At 46.4% G+C, this 14,951-nt stretch overlaps 1 long non-coding RNA gene across 1 annotated transcript in view; it reads right to left on the bottom strand.

The window, feature by feature from the left end:
* Positions 1-897: 897 nt before the first annotated feature.
* LOC128323382 (uncharacterized) overlaps positions 898-14,951 on the bottom strand; it is a 46,623-nt gene continuing 32,569 nt past the window's right edge. The window contains exon 5 of the long non-coding RNA XR_008306242.1: positions 898-949. This is a non-coding gene — a long non-coding RNA (uncharacterized LOC128323382). The remainder of the gene's footprint in view (positions 950-14,951) is intronic.

Below are 14,951 nucleotides of genomic sequence, written 5' to 3' on the forward strand. Positions count from 1 at the left end.
AGCTGGTCTGAGGAAAGGAGAGCTGGTCTTGCAGTAGCAAGCATGACTTGTCTCCTTAGCTAAGCAGGGTCAGCCCTGGTTGCATATGAATGGGAGGCTACATCTGAGTACTGAAAGATCTTTATTTAACATATTTTTATACTGCCCAAAACTTAGGTCTCTGGATATTCCCCTTAGGGGACGGAGCCGCTCTTGGAAGAGCATTTAGGTTCCAGGTTCCCTCCCTGGCATCTCCAAGATAGGACTGAGAGAGATTCCTGCCTGCAACCTTGGAGAACATCGGAACATAGAAAGCTGCCATATACCGTGTCAGACCATAGGTCCATCTAGCTCGGTATTGTTCTACACAGATTGGCAGCAGCTTCTCAGACTTCACAGACGGGCAGCAGCTTGCTACCACAAGACCAGCTCTCCTCTCCAGAGAAGCCGCTGCCAGTCTGGGTAGACAATACTGAGCTAGATAGACCAATGGTCTGACTCAGTATATGGCAGCTTCCTCTGTTCCTATGTAATGACATTGCCCCACAAAGCAGCAATGTCATTATAAAGGTGCCATGGCAGGCCGGCAGCAAGAGTGGCAGGCAAAGGTGGTAAAGTGGGTGGGTGAGTGGGAGACAGGGATGGGAGTGCCCTCTCAGTCACCCACCCGCCCCAACAATAGAAGGTGCATGCGCCCGCCCATGGTGAAAAGGGCACCAAGGCGGGAGGCATGTGACCATCTGTGCCCCTCCCCATTTGGCACCCTAGGCAACCGTCTAGTTCACCTTGCAGTCGGGCCGACCCTGTAACCACCTGTAGGAGGATTTCTTTAAAAATTACCCCATGCTATGAGTCCTAAATATATGACTGACTGCATGAGGAACCAGTGGGGTAGCAGGAAACATTTGAGGGGAGTGCTTGCCTCTCTTGCTGATGCTACTCCTTGGACTGGACTAGGTCATCCCAGGGCCTGCCACAAAGGGAAGAAACAAGTTAGAGCAGCACCACTGTAAGCAAAACATTCCACAAAGAGTACAGCATGTGCACCTTTTTAGTTTAGAAAGGCAAGTAAAGGGGGACAAGATAGAAGGTGTATATAACACTATGCATGGTGTGGATAAAGTGGACCGAGAGAAGTTTCTCTCTCTATCTCATAATATAAGATCCCAGGGTCATTCGGTGAAGCTAAATACTTGAAGATTCAGGACAGTCAAAAGGAAGTACTTCTTTCTTTCTTTTCATTTATATCCTGCACTTCCTCCAAGGAGCCCAGAGCAGTATACGTGGTTATGTTTGTCCTCACAACAACCCTGTGAGGTAGGTTAGGCTGAGAGATATGCAACTGGCCCAGATATGCAACTGGCCCTCCAAGGTCCGGGGGTCCTCCCTGCTGCCACCATGCACCCACCACCCCGCCACGTGGTTGAACTGCTGATCTTTTCAATAATTCTAGCCGCCAGGGATGGGGAGTGAGCCGAGCAGGCCTTGCTGGCCTCCCACCATGATGGCGGCAGCAGTAGTGGGCAGAGTGGTAGTGGCTACTGGGCCTGACTGCCTGAGAACTGCAAGGCACTCCAGCATACCTGTGCAGTTGTAATAGAATGACGTGATGCTCTATTATAACTGGACAGGCACACTGGAGTGCCTCACAGTTCTCAGGGGCCTCTTGGCTGGATGATCAGGCCCAATGGCCACTCCCACTCCACCCACTACTACCGCCACCACAGTGGGAGGCTGGGGAAGCCTGCTCAGCTCACCCCCCACCCCCCGGCAGCTAGAATTATTGGGAAAATCGGCGGTTCAGCCTTGCAGAGACAGGGGGAAGGTCACATCCACAAGGGGGGGCTTGCAGCAGCATCTGGCCTCACGGCAGATGCGATCTGGGTGCCAAAATTACCTAGATGTGCCACTGTTGCCCAGAGGCATATCTAGGGAAAATAGCACCTAGGGCAAACACTAAAATTGCGCCCCCTGTCCAAACATCTGACACCCATCTTTGAGATAACTTTACCATACTATCAGCTGAAAAATACAAGTCAAGCTCATCAGTCTATTAATATTTCAAAAACTATTTAGCAGTGGATGTGGCCAGACCAAAAAATGCTGGAAAACTACAAATTTCAGGATGCTGGGGCTCATGAAATATCCAATACTATGTGGAGGTGTACTTGGAAAACTAAACAGAAGTGCCTGTCTAATTCTCTACTATGCATTGTAGCATCACTATTACATAAGTTTTAAAAATAAATGGAGAATTGGACTTTTCCCAGATACTCTGAAAATAATTAAAGGATATACAGAATAAACTGTGTCACTGCTTAGAATATATTCTAGTATTTCAGAAAGACAGTTAAAATGAGAGAAAGAGAGCAAGAAACTCCCAGTGGGCCTTAATACTAAGGATTTCATACTGATTCAAAGACAAACTCACCATTAATAGCCATATTAGCAAGACATCACATTTAACTCACTTATCACAAGAAGCAAAGTAAGAGCAAATGAATACAATCCTAGCTCATAAGCTTCAGCTCAGTGTTCACAAGCCCTAATTCTCTGTGCATAGTGGCAATCTGAATATGTGTACAGTGACATATTATATTAATTTTTTAAAAAAACCTTTTTACCTGTAGACCTTTTGGGGGGCTTCCTAAAGGCCATGGGGGGTCTGCAAAGGTTCCCCCTCCCCCTGCTGGCCTCTAGGGCCTCACAGGGACCATTTGAGCATCTGCAGTGGCCATTTTTTACACTTATTTTTTAAAAAATGGCCGCTGAAAACAAAATGGCCACCATGCATGCTCAAATGGCCTAGGGTCTCACAGAGGCCATTTGAACATGCACGGTGGCCATTTTGTTTTCGGTGGACTTTAAAAAAACAAAACAAATTAATTTTAAAAAATTGCGCCCCCCTTCAAGAGGCGCCTGGGGCACGTGCCCAGCCTGCCCTACCCTAGATATGTCCCTGCTGTTTCCTACATCCTTTATAGATCTCCCTGACTTCAAGGTGCTGAAATTTTTTACGGGTTCTCGAAACATGATGACTTTTTAATGGGAAGCCTAAATGTCAGCGCATTGTGTGAGGCTACACCATGTTCCACTACCAATAATTTAATCAACTCTGAGATGCAATGGGACATGGGTGGTTTTTTTTTTAACCAGGGAGTGATAAAGTGAGTAAATCTGGAGACTTTTATTAAAACCTAATGAACTGAAGGAAAAAGTCCAGTGGAAATTGTTGTTCTTTGCATTTACTGTAATCACTGCAGTGAGACGTTTTAATATTTGCCCATTGAAAATACTTGCTTTTTCCATGGAAGGAATGACTCTAATTTTCACTCCCAGCTATTTTAACAGAGTCCTGTTCAAGTATGAGTTCCAAGAAATATGTGAATGATCAGGCTTTGAGACCTCTGGCTATTGTTCCTTGCCAAATGAAGAAATTCAGCTGGTATGCTTTACAGATGGCTTTATTTTACCAGAGTGTTGTGAATTGTTGGATCACCATTCTGAATGTTTTAAGAAGAAAACCAGGTGGGAAGGATATGTTTGGACACTCATACATCATGTTTGGTTGTGAGCTTGCCAGGCTGTTCTTTTTTTGCTCCAAAATAATAAGCTCCTTTTCTACTTGGCTCCCTTATTTTGAAATACCTGACAGTGGTGGAGCTAATGCCTTTATTTTTCTCTTTGTTGTATTCTTGTATGGGATGGTACTTCTCTCTAAGTCCAGCCCATCACATGGAGGGGAGTGCCAGTTTACCTGACCTCCCTGCCCACCTGACATACCAGCCCCACCTCTACTAGCCTCACACATCCATGTGTGAAATCTGTTAGAGAGCTTGCATACCTGCCAACTGCCCCACTTTACCCAGGACATCCACATTTCTTAAAGTGATTCCCAGCGTCCTGGGAGGCCTGCCAAAATCCTGGTTTTGCCATTGCCTCCTCCTCGCCTCCACCTCCTCCATCCTCCCCTGGCAGCTCCATCTGTGGATCTCATCAAAGGTCTTACAAGAGTCCAAAGACCCCTCTTGCGAGACTTCCAATGAGATCCACAGATGGAGCTGGAGGAGGAGGGAGGAGGAGGAGGAGGAGGCTCCTGGCAGCCCAAAACTTCCTTGGTGCCACAGTGTGGCCACCGTGAGTAAGGAAGAGTCCAGCAGGATCAACCACCCGCTCCCTTCACAATTTGGTTTCTGCAGGTCAGTAGGAAGTATTCCTTTGGGTGGTGGGGGGAGTCTCAACCTTCCCCTGAGCATGCTGTGTAAAAAGTAGTGTGTTCAGCTAATATCAGTGGCTTGACTGCCCATGCAAAAGGTGGAATCTGCAGTGGGAAGTATCTTATTCAGAGTTTTGTATAAAAAATACAAAACAAAAAAACAAAAACACCATCCTTCCCCTGAACATGTCTGGTATAAAAAGTAGTGCATTCAGCTAATTTAAGTGGCAGGATTGAATGCGTGTGTGTCACTTCTATTTAAACATTTGCAGAAACAATTAAGGTCAATGCCTCAGTTTTCACAAAAATCTGGGGAGTGCAATATCAGTGGTTCCTGCGGTATGATATAATGGTGTCATACAATGATGCAATGGTATGATGTTATATAAGTTTTAAGGACACAATGAAGTTTGGATAACAGTATAGCAAGGGGCTTAAGACAGAAGGGAATAAAAAAGTTCTTATCTCCAGCTACCATGACTACATTACATCATTGATTTGATTTTTTTAATTGTTATCTGCTTATTTAATGATCTATATTATCAGGTGTTCTAAAGACTTCATAGCTAGTGGGAAAGCAGGAAACAAATGTCCAGTGTGTACACATATACATACGATCATGCTCAGCAGGTCCTCTTCCAGATCATGGCCAATGGCTGCTGCTCTTGTGATGTGCTGATGCCTTGCCTACAGTCTGGCGATGTGAGATCTATGGAGCTTGCTGATATGCGGCCTCGGTGGACCAGGAAAAGGGATGGGCTCCCCTACCCTGACTTCTGGACCACAGTTGGATGAACGTCTGCGATGTGATTCACGGTTAGAAAAATTAACCATGTTCCAAAGACCTCCGGTTTCACATTACATGCGAATGCGGCCTATCTAAATGCTGCCTATCCGGTCTAAAAAACGGGAATCAGAGTAGAGAAAGCATGGTCGGAGAGGGAATGCCCTTACTGACTGTCTCTACCCATTAGTGGTCAACATGGTTGCTGGTCAATGCCATCAGGAGCTGCATCTCCAACAAAATCTTCACATAAAAACCAACTCATGCACATGAAAACTGCATGGTTCATTGCTTTATGAAAGTTATTCATTCATTCATGCATTCATTACATTTTTATACTGCCCCATACAAAAAGGCCCCTGGGTGGTTCATACCATTTTAATCCTATATTGGATTTTTATGTGCACAAATGGTGCACACATGTTCCATTCCTGTGTGGACTGCAGAGGGAAGGACAGCATGCAGTTTGGGCAACAGGGTCAGGTGTGCTCATGCTGTCCTCAGCACAGTGGTGCAGATCTAGAGGAGCAAGTATTGTCCATCTAGCTTGGACTTAACTGGTTTAATAGCCATTCCTTCCTCTCAGGGTACTGTAGCTTTGAGAAGCGGTAGCCATTGCTTACAGACCAAATCAACTAACTACCAATGACTTATTTGCTTCTACCAATATCACTGTATCAGAGTTCCTGAAGAGGGCAATCACATGTTGATACTTCATTCTTAAAGTCTAGTCTTGGAGGTCCTAGCAAACTAGCAAACTAAAAAGACAGAATAGGGAAGACCATACTTCTTGCACTTGATCAGCACAGGTCTAGTTGTTTGAGAAAGGCAACATCATACTTTCTTTACTTCTTTTGTTTTTGCTGTAGATGATGGCACTGTGGAATAGGAAGCTGCCTTATAGAGAGTCAGACCATTGGTCCAAGTAGCTCAGTATTGTCTACACAGACTGGCAGTGGCTTCTCCAAGGTTGCAGGCAGGAGTCTCCCTCAGCCCTATCTTGGAGATGCCAAGGAAGGAATTTGGAACCTTCTGCATGCAAGCATGCAGATGCTCTTCCCAGAGCAGCCCCATCCCCTTATCTTACAGTGCTCACACATGTAGTCTCCCATTCAAATGCAAACCAGGGCAGATATTGCTTAGCAAAGGGGACAATTCATGCTTGCTACCACAAGACTAGCTCTGTAGAGGGATCACATTTTTGCTATGGAGTAGGGAGATCATGCTATATAAAAGCAGGGATGGCATTTCTATTTTGTTCTCGTTTTACAGGTACCGAAATGCTTAAATCGGTTTGTGCTAAAGTAGCCAAAAAAAGCCCTCTGTGGTTGATCATTGATTTCAAAAGTGTCTGAACTGACTCACTTTCATCCCTCAGAACTTTTGTCTCACCTCCCTTCTTTTCCCTTTCCACTGTTGTCTTCACTGCTGTCAATATTCAGATTATAAACTTCTTTGGAACAAGGACTGGTCTTTTTTCCTTGTGAAGCATGATTTCATTGCGGGCACTGACTGTAGCCATCATAACAGCAGCACAGTAATAATAGCAGGTGACTTATCAACTACCAGTTCTGTAGTAAGTTGACAGCCCTACTTTTTTACATTGAAACTGGTCACCAAGACAAAGCAGAGATGTTAAGAAACTCCATTGCCCTATATGCATTACTCTATTCCCTGCACAAACACACACTGAGACAGAACCCGACTAATGAAGCATGCTGCATTATTCTGCAGGCAGCTGCAGGGACACAGTGAGAGCCCCCGTGCTGCTCTGTTGTGCTCTGAATCCCGATTCCAATTGCGCAAGAGTGCAAATATTTCTGAGGGCTCCCCTGCCTTAAGACACGTGTTTCCACTGTTGTAGAGGACTCTAGTGCGGAGGAGACCTTTGCAATATTTGCGCTCTGGCACAGTTGTGGCTGGGATTCAGAATGTCACAGAGTCACATATGGGCTCTCACCACATCCCTGTAAACTGCTTGAACTACTTACACTTAATTAGCTGGGATCTCGGCCACTGTCTCTTCTCACCCCGCCGACAAGGGCAGGCAAACAACTCCATCCTGTTCTCTGTCTTTGGCCCACCTACAGAAAGAAGCATCTTAAGAGAGACAGCTCAACTACGAGGCCATGTGAGGCACCTGGATCAGACCACGTAGAGGCCCATTGAGCAGGTGTGGCGTGCTCCAAAATGGCCACTGCGCTGGGGGGAAAGGCCCGAACAGGCTGAAGAACAGATGAACAGGCTGGTTTTGGACAAAAGACACACACACACACACACACACACACACAAACACTGCCTCAGAGAACACCCCGGAGGGGGTAAGTTTTAAAAAAATCAAAAAGAAAGTTTGCGAACCGCCCCCCCCCCCCCGCCGGACCGGACCAGGGGGGTTCAAGGGGATTCTGGACCAAACTGGCCTGGTCCAGTTTGTGTTTGAACTGAACCGGCTAATGGGAGAGAGTCGCCATTTGCCTTTTCATCCTCTGGCACCAAGAGGTCTTGGGCAACCACCACTCCTTACGATTAAGCTGATGCTGTTGAGGCCAAACTGCAAGTTATACTAAACTCACAATTTGGTCCTGTGCATTTGTTTCCACTTAAACAGCAGTTGCCAGAGGCGGTCTGATCAAGCCTGTTGAAGTGCACAGAGAGTGGGTACTTAACCCTTTCATGCCATGCCAGTCCCAAGAAAAAGCATGTCCCTGAAGGCACTGCCAGACCAAGGAGAGAAGTGTTCATTGGAACTAATAAGGTCAGGGGTGGCAGTGTGCATTTTTGCCAGGCCACAAGGGGAAATACCCCTTTCTCATATGCTGCAGTCCCAGTCCTAGTCAGGCTTCCCCACAGTTGCTACTTAATAGGAAGGCAGGCTGACATCTACACTAAGTTACTCATGAGTAGTCCCCTTGAAATTAATGGGACAATTTAGCCATGGCTACTTTGTCCACTAAGTTTCAATGGAACTGCTCATGAGTCATTTCATCTGGCTGTCAGCCATTGTTAGGGGAAATGTGCTAGGCCAAACTACATGTATAGTGTAACATGCAATTTGTCCCTATAAAGTACCTGGCAAAATACATATTAAATTAAAAATTTAAGACTTGGTCCCAACAGTTACTTTTAAACAAATTTGTCTGATGCCTTTGGGAGATACTGAAGAAAGTGTGAAATAAAATAAGCAAAATCTACCAGTCATGGCTGGAAAGCAAGGCTATCCTTAATTTTTTTCTTTTTGCATTCCCTTTTGCAATAACACAAAAGAACCAAAACAGCTGGAAAAAATTAAAAGAAAACAGATGTGTCAACTGCCAGTTAATCAACTAACAGTTTAGAAGGTTAATCTACAGACTGAAATTATTAAAGTTTGCAGCCCTAATAAAATTTTTGGGAAGCATGATTCTAAGACTGTGAGAGTGCACAATTTGTCTCCCAGTCTGTCTCACAAAGGAGAAAATACGAGTTTAACATGGCATTATAGCATCTTCTTTTAGAATACTCTCAGATTATTTTGGCCTGCATTTGACGCCTGTTTTCCCTAGCTACTAGCAAACAGGGGTTTAAACAAGACTGGAGGTTTGCCATAAAAGAAAGATTTACTAGATTTATATTTCATAAAATGAAATCAAATACCCCTCAGTGCATTAACTCACAGCTGAGCCTAACAAAGGCATTCTTCACAACTGGAATTCACACACAAGCCCTTAACGTTCTGAAAGGAAGCCAGCAAAATCCTTTTTAAAACACATGCACACCCAGATCTATTTATGCTTGTCATCAATTTGAGGAAATAGCATTAGCCCCTTAAATGCCTGACTATTATTATTTATTTATTATTATTTATCACATTTATAAACTGCCCCATCCAGAGGCTCTGGGCGGTGTACAATAACTTTTTAAAAGACATAAAACCCACAATTAAAACAATGCTAAAACAATATAAAAACAATTCAAAAATGATTAAAACTATTTAAAACCAATTAAAATATTTTTAAAAACAAGAACACGTTATAAGCCTTAGAAGGCCAGGCTAAATAAATAGGTTTTTAGGGCTCTCTTAAAGGCCGACACCGAGCCTAAACTGCGGATATCTGCCAGGAGTGCATTCCATAGACCAGGAGCAGCTGCAGAAAAGGCCCGGTTCTGAGGTGCCACCAGACGTACCGGTGGCAACTGGAGACAGACCTCTCCAGATGACCTCAACGAGCGATGGGGATCATACTGAAGAAGGCGCTCTCTAAGGTAACCAGGACCCTTTCCTTTAAAGCCGTTCAGGGCTTTAAAGGTAATAACCAGCACTTTGTATTTCGCCCAGAAACATATTGGCAGCCAGTGCAGCTGTTTTAAGACAGGCATAATATGGTCTCTCTGGGTTACCCCAGAGACCAATCTCTGGGCCGCATTTTGGACTAACTGAAGTTTCTGAACTATGTACAAGGGGAGCCCAATGTAGAACGCATTGCAGTAGTCAAGCCTAGAGGTTACCAGCTGATGCACCACTGTTTTGAGATTGTTCTCTTCAATGAATGGACACAGCTGTCGAATCAGCTGAAGCTGATAGAAAGCGCTCAAGGCCATAACCTCCACCTGAGATACCATGGTGAGGCCTGGATCCTAGAGCACTTCCAAGCTGTGTACCTGTTCCTTCTGGGGGAGTGTAACCCCATCCAGTACAGGAAGATCTAACTCATCCCTTAAATTCTGATCCCCCACAATGAGTACCTCAGTCTTGCTTGGATTCAGCTTCAATTTGTTATCCCTCATCCAGCCCATTACTACCTGTAGGCAGGCATTTAGGGAGTGAATGCCATTTCATTATGATGAAGATGATGATGATAAGGAGAAATAGATTTGGGTGTCATCAGCATACTGATAACACCCTGCACCAAATCTCCTGATGACCTCACCCAGCAGTTTCATGTAAATGTTAAAAAGCATTGGTGACAAAATGGAGCCCTGAGGGACTCCATATAATAGCTCCTGTTTTAAAGAGGAACTGTCACCAAGCTCCACCATCTGGTATCTGCCTGAGAGATAGGAGTAGAACCACTGCAAAACAGTGCCTCCTATCCCCAATTCCCCCAGGCGATCCAGAAGGATACCATGGTCGATGGTATCGAACGCCGCCGAGAGATCCAAAAGAACCAACAGAGTCACACTCCTGTCGATTCCCCAGTAAAGGTCATCCATCAGGCCGACCAAGGCAGACTCAACCCCATAGCCCACTCTAAAGCCAGTTTGAAACGGGTCTAGATAATCGGTTTCCTCCAAAACCGCCTGGAGCTGGTTAGCCACCACTCTCTCAATCACCTTACTCAACCATGGGAGATTGGAGACTGGCCTATAACTATCCATCACTGAGGGATCTAGGGAAGGCTTCTTAAGAAGTGGTCTAATAATTCCTTCCTTCAAACAAGAGCATCCTACCCTCCCTCAGCGATGAGTTAATGATATTAACTAAGCCATCCCCAACAATCTCATATTCTTGGGAATCCTTCAACCTCAACTAAGCCATCCCCAACAATCTCATATTCTTGGGAATCCTTCAACCTCATATTCTTGGGAAAGGCTGTTTGGACAGTTAAATAGCTGACCATTACAGCTGAGGCCTATCCTAATAAACTATCTAATAAACGGACAATAAGCTCCCTGAATATTGTAAAGAGCCAACTAAAACAGTATGAAGATAGAAGGTCAGCAGGGGAAGGGGCATTTCCCAGTGTATTGCACAGAGTGCCACATGTACGATTATTTGCCCCATGGGCAGAAGTCATGGGTGTGTGCTCGGTGCAAGGAGCTCCTGGCTCTCACGGAACAAATCCTTTCCCTCGAGACCAAGGTGGCGGATCTGGAGAAGCTCAGGGAGACAGAGAGGCATGTGGATGAGACCTTCAGGGATGTGATAGAGGCATCCCACTCCAGGGCTGGTAGCTCCTCTGCTGTCAGGGAGAATGAAGGTCTTGGGCGAGGAGGACATCGGTCTGAGGAAGAGGGAAATGCTCCTTTAGAAGGGACCCTTTCCGTGGATGATGAGCCCATATCCTCTCGCACAGGGGATACTCCTCTGGGGGGTGGGGGCCTCCTTGTAGTTGGTGATTCGATCATTAGGGGGATAGAGAGATGGGTTTGTGACCCGCGTGTTGACTGCACGGTGACTTGCCTGCCTGGTGCGAAGGTTGCGGACATTACGCAGCATCTAGACAGGCTCCTAGGCAGCGCTGGGGAGGAGACAGCTGTCGTGGTGCACGTCAGCACCAACGATGTGGGGAAATGCAGTCAGGAGGTCCTGGAAGCCAAATTTAGGCTGATAGGTAGCATTTTGAAATCCAGGACCCCCAAGGTAGCATTCTCAGAAATGCTACCTGTTCCACACGCAAGTACAGTGAGACAGGCAGAGCTGAGGGGTTTTAATGTGTGGATGAGACGTTGGTGCCGGGAGGAGGGGTTTAGATTTGTTAGGCACTGGGACACATTTTGGGGCAAGCAAGGCCTGTACAAAAGGGACGGAACCAAGATGGAACCAGACTGCTGGCGCTTAAAATCAAAAAGGTTGCAGAGCAGCTTTTAAAATGACACCTGGGGAACAGCCGATGGGAACTGGGCAGTATCCCGTTTGGCAAAAGCCATCCTTTAAAGTGTGAGGCTGCAAAGAATTCAAATAAAACAGATGGGGACGGAGCAGAACTGCATAAAGAGCAGACGGGAGGCTGTGCCAGCAGGTCAAAGAGTCAAAGGAATAGCATACATCAGGGGAAAGATTCAGTGTATAGGTGCTTGTATGCCAATGCCAGAAGCCTCCGAGCCAAGATGGGTGAGCTGGAGTGCTTGGTTGCTAATGCAGAAATAGACATAGTGGGCATAACAGAAACATGGTGGAACAGTGAGACCGATGGGACACTGTTATCCCTGGGTATAAACTCTATAGGAAGGACAGGGAGGGGCGCCTTGAAGGAGGGGTAGCACTGTATGTTAAAGAAGGGATAGAATCTAACAAGCTAGAAAACCTACTGTAGGTGGACTGGAGTCCTCCACAGAAACCGTGTGGGTGACTATACAAGGCCGGAAAGGAATCGTGCTACTGGGGACATGCTATCGCCCTCCGGATCAAAATGCCAACAGTGACTGGGAGTTGCAGGAGGAAATCAGGGAGGCATCAAGGAGAGGCAGGGCTGTAATTATGGGAGATTTCAACTACCCACACATAGACTGGGTAAATTCACATTCAAGTCAGGACAAAGAGGTCAAATTTCTAGATACGTTAAATGACTGTGCCTTAGAACAGTTGGTCATGGAACCGACCAGAGAGAAGGCGACCTTGGATCTAATTCTGAGTGACACCCAGGACCTGGTGCGTGATGTCAGTGTCATCAACCCTTTAGGGAACAGTGCCCACAGTGCCATCAAATTCAGCATACATGTGGGGAGAGAATCACCAAGGATGTCAAACACAGACATTTTAAATTTCAAAAGAGGAAACTTCTCCAAAATGAGGAGTATGGTGAAAAGAAAGCTGAGGGGGAAAAGCAGGAGAGAGATTGTGAGCAGCTCCAAAAGGATCTCTCCAAACTGGGGGAGTGGGCGACAAAATGGCAAATGCGGTTCAATGTTAGCAAGTGTAAAGTGATGCACATTGGGACGAAAAAACCCAACTTCAAGTATATGCTGATGGGATCCGAGCTGTCGGTGACGGACCAGGAGAGGGATCTTGGGGTTGTGGTTGACAGCTCGTTGAAAGTGTCTATTCAATGTGCGGCAGCTGTGAAAAAGGCAAATTCCATGCTAGGGATCATTAGGAAGGGGATTGAAAATAAAACGGCTAACATTATAATGCCCTTATACAAAACTATGGTGCGACCACACTTGGAGTACTGCGTACAGTTCTGGTCACCACATCTTTAAAAGGACATTGTTGAACTGGAGAAGGTACAGAAGAGGGCAACCAAGATGATCAGGGCCTAGAGCACCTTTCTTACGAGGCAAGACTACAACACCTGGGGCTTTTTAGTTTAGAAAAAAGACGACTGCAGGGAGACATGATAGAGGTCTATAAAATCATGCATGGCATGGAGAAAGTGGAGAGAGAGAGATTCTTTTCCCTCTCACACAACACTAGAACAAGGGGTCACTCCATGAAATTGATTGCCAGGAGGTCTAGGACCAACAAACGGAAGTACTTTTTCACACAATGCGTGATCCACTTGTGGAACTCTCTGCCACAGGATGTGGTGACGGTCAACAACCTGGATGGCTTTAAGAGGGGTTTGGATGACTTCATGGAGGAGAGGTCTATCAATGGCTACTAGTCAGAGGGCTGTAGGCCACCTCCAGCCTCAAGGGTGTGCCTCTGAGTACCAGTTGCAGGGGGATAATGGCAGGAGAGAGGGCACGCCCTCAACTCCTGCCTGTGGCTTCCAGCGGCATCTGGTGGGCCACTGTGCGAAACAGGATGCTGGACTAGATGGGCCTTGGGCCTGATCCAGCAGGGCTGTTCTTATGTTCTTATGTTCTAATCTCCCTGCTAGATAAAAGCAGCCAAGTCGGGCAAGAATCCAAAGAACAAGTGGTAGGCTGCACTGCCACAAGCAGCTTGTCCATGTCATCAGGCATCACAGATTGAAACTGATCCAATCTAATACTGCAAGAGGGATTGCTGGACACCACCTTAATAGACTCTGCAGAAACAGTGGAGTCCAAGTCAGCCCTAATACAGGAGATATTGTCCACAAAGAACCCATTGAAAGCATCACAGCAGAACAAAGTCCCTGGAGATTGGTTTGAATTGGAAGGAGCCTGAATCAAGCTCCTCACAACCCGGGACAGCTCTGCCAGACGTGAACCCGCAGAAGCAATGCGTGCAGACCAGAACTGGTTTTTTTGCCGCATGCACTGCCTCCGCATAAACCTTCAAATGGGCTCTATGCTGTGTCCTGTCACATTCAAGCCGAGTTCTCCTCCACTTGTGCTCCAGTCACCTACCTTGCTGCTTCAGACCCCCTAACTCCTCTGTATACCAAGGGGCCACTTTTAAAGCAGATCAGAAGGGACACTTAGGAGCGATCATGTCTACTGCCCTGATGAGTTCCCTATTCCAGGTTCCCACCAGAGCATCGACAGAGTCGCTGGCAGGACCAACATCAAAACCCTCCAAGGCTTTTTGGAATCCCACTGGATCCAACAGCCTTCTCGGGCGGACCATCTTAATAGGTCCTCCACCCTTGCAGGGCTGGGTTGTGGCTGTGAAACCAACCTTAACCAGGTAGTGGTCCATCCATGGCAATGGGGAAACCACAGGATCCCCCACCCATGGAACACCCCCCGATCCGAACAAAAGACCAAATCAAGTGTGTGGCCAGCAACATGAGTTGGTCCTGAAACTAGTTGGGATAGGCCCATAGTTGTCATGGCCGCTATGAACTCCTGAGCCGCACCAGACAAGTCAGCCTTACAATGGATATGGAAGTCACCCAGAACCCAAAGTCTGGGTGACTCCAACACCAACTCCAAGACCAGCTCCGTCAGCTCAGTTAGGGAGTCGGTTGGGTAGCAGGGTGGACGGTACACCAACAGAATCCCCAATCTATCCCTAGTTGCCAGCCTTAGAAAGACACACTCAATATAAGTCAACTGTCGCACAGGGGCCCTGGTAAGGGAAATGGTATCCTTATGGACCACAGGCCATAATGAGCTGAATCCAAAAAAGATGGAGGTGCTCATTGTTGGGGGTCATAATCTGAAAGACAGGATAGATTTCCTGTTATGGATGAGGTTACACTCTGCCAGAAAGGACAGGTTCGTAACTTGGGACTGCTCCTGGACCCGGGTCTCACCCTGGTGCCTCATTCGACAACTCTGCCCATTCCTTGAGGAGAATCAAAACAGTGGTACACCAGCTGGTAGCCTCCAGGTTGGACTACTGCAGTGTACCCTATGTAGGGCTGCCTCTGTACATAGTTCAGCAACTTCAGTTAGTTC

Source organism: Hemicordylus capensis, chromosome 4 (assembly GCF_027244095.1).
Source record: "Hemicordylus capensis ecotype Gifberg chromosome 4, rHemCap1.1.pri, whole genome shotgun sequence".
NCBI lineage: Eukaryota > Metazoa > Chordata > Lepidosauria > Squamata > Cordylidae > Hemicordylus > Hemicordylus capensis.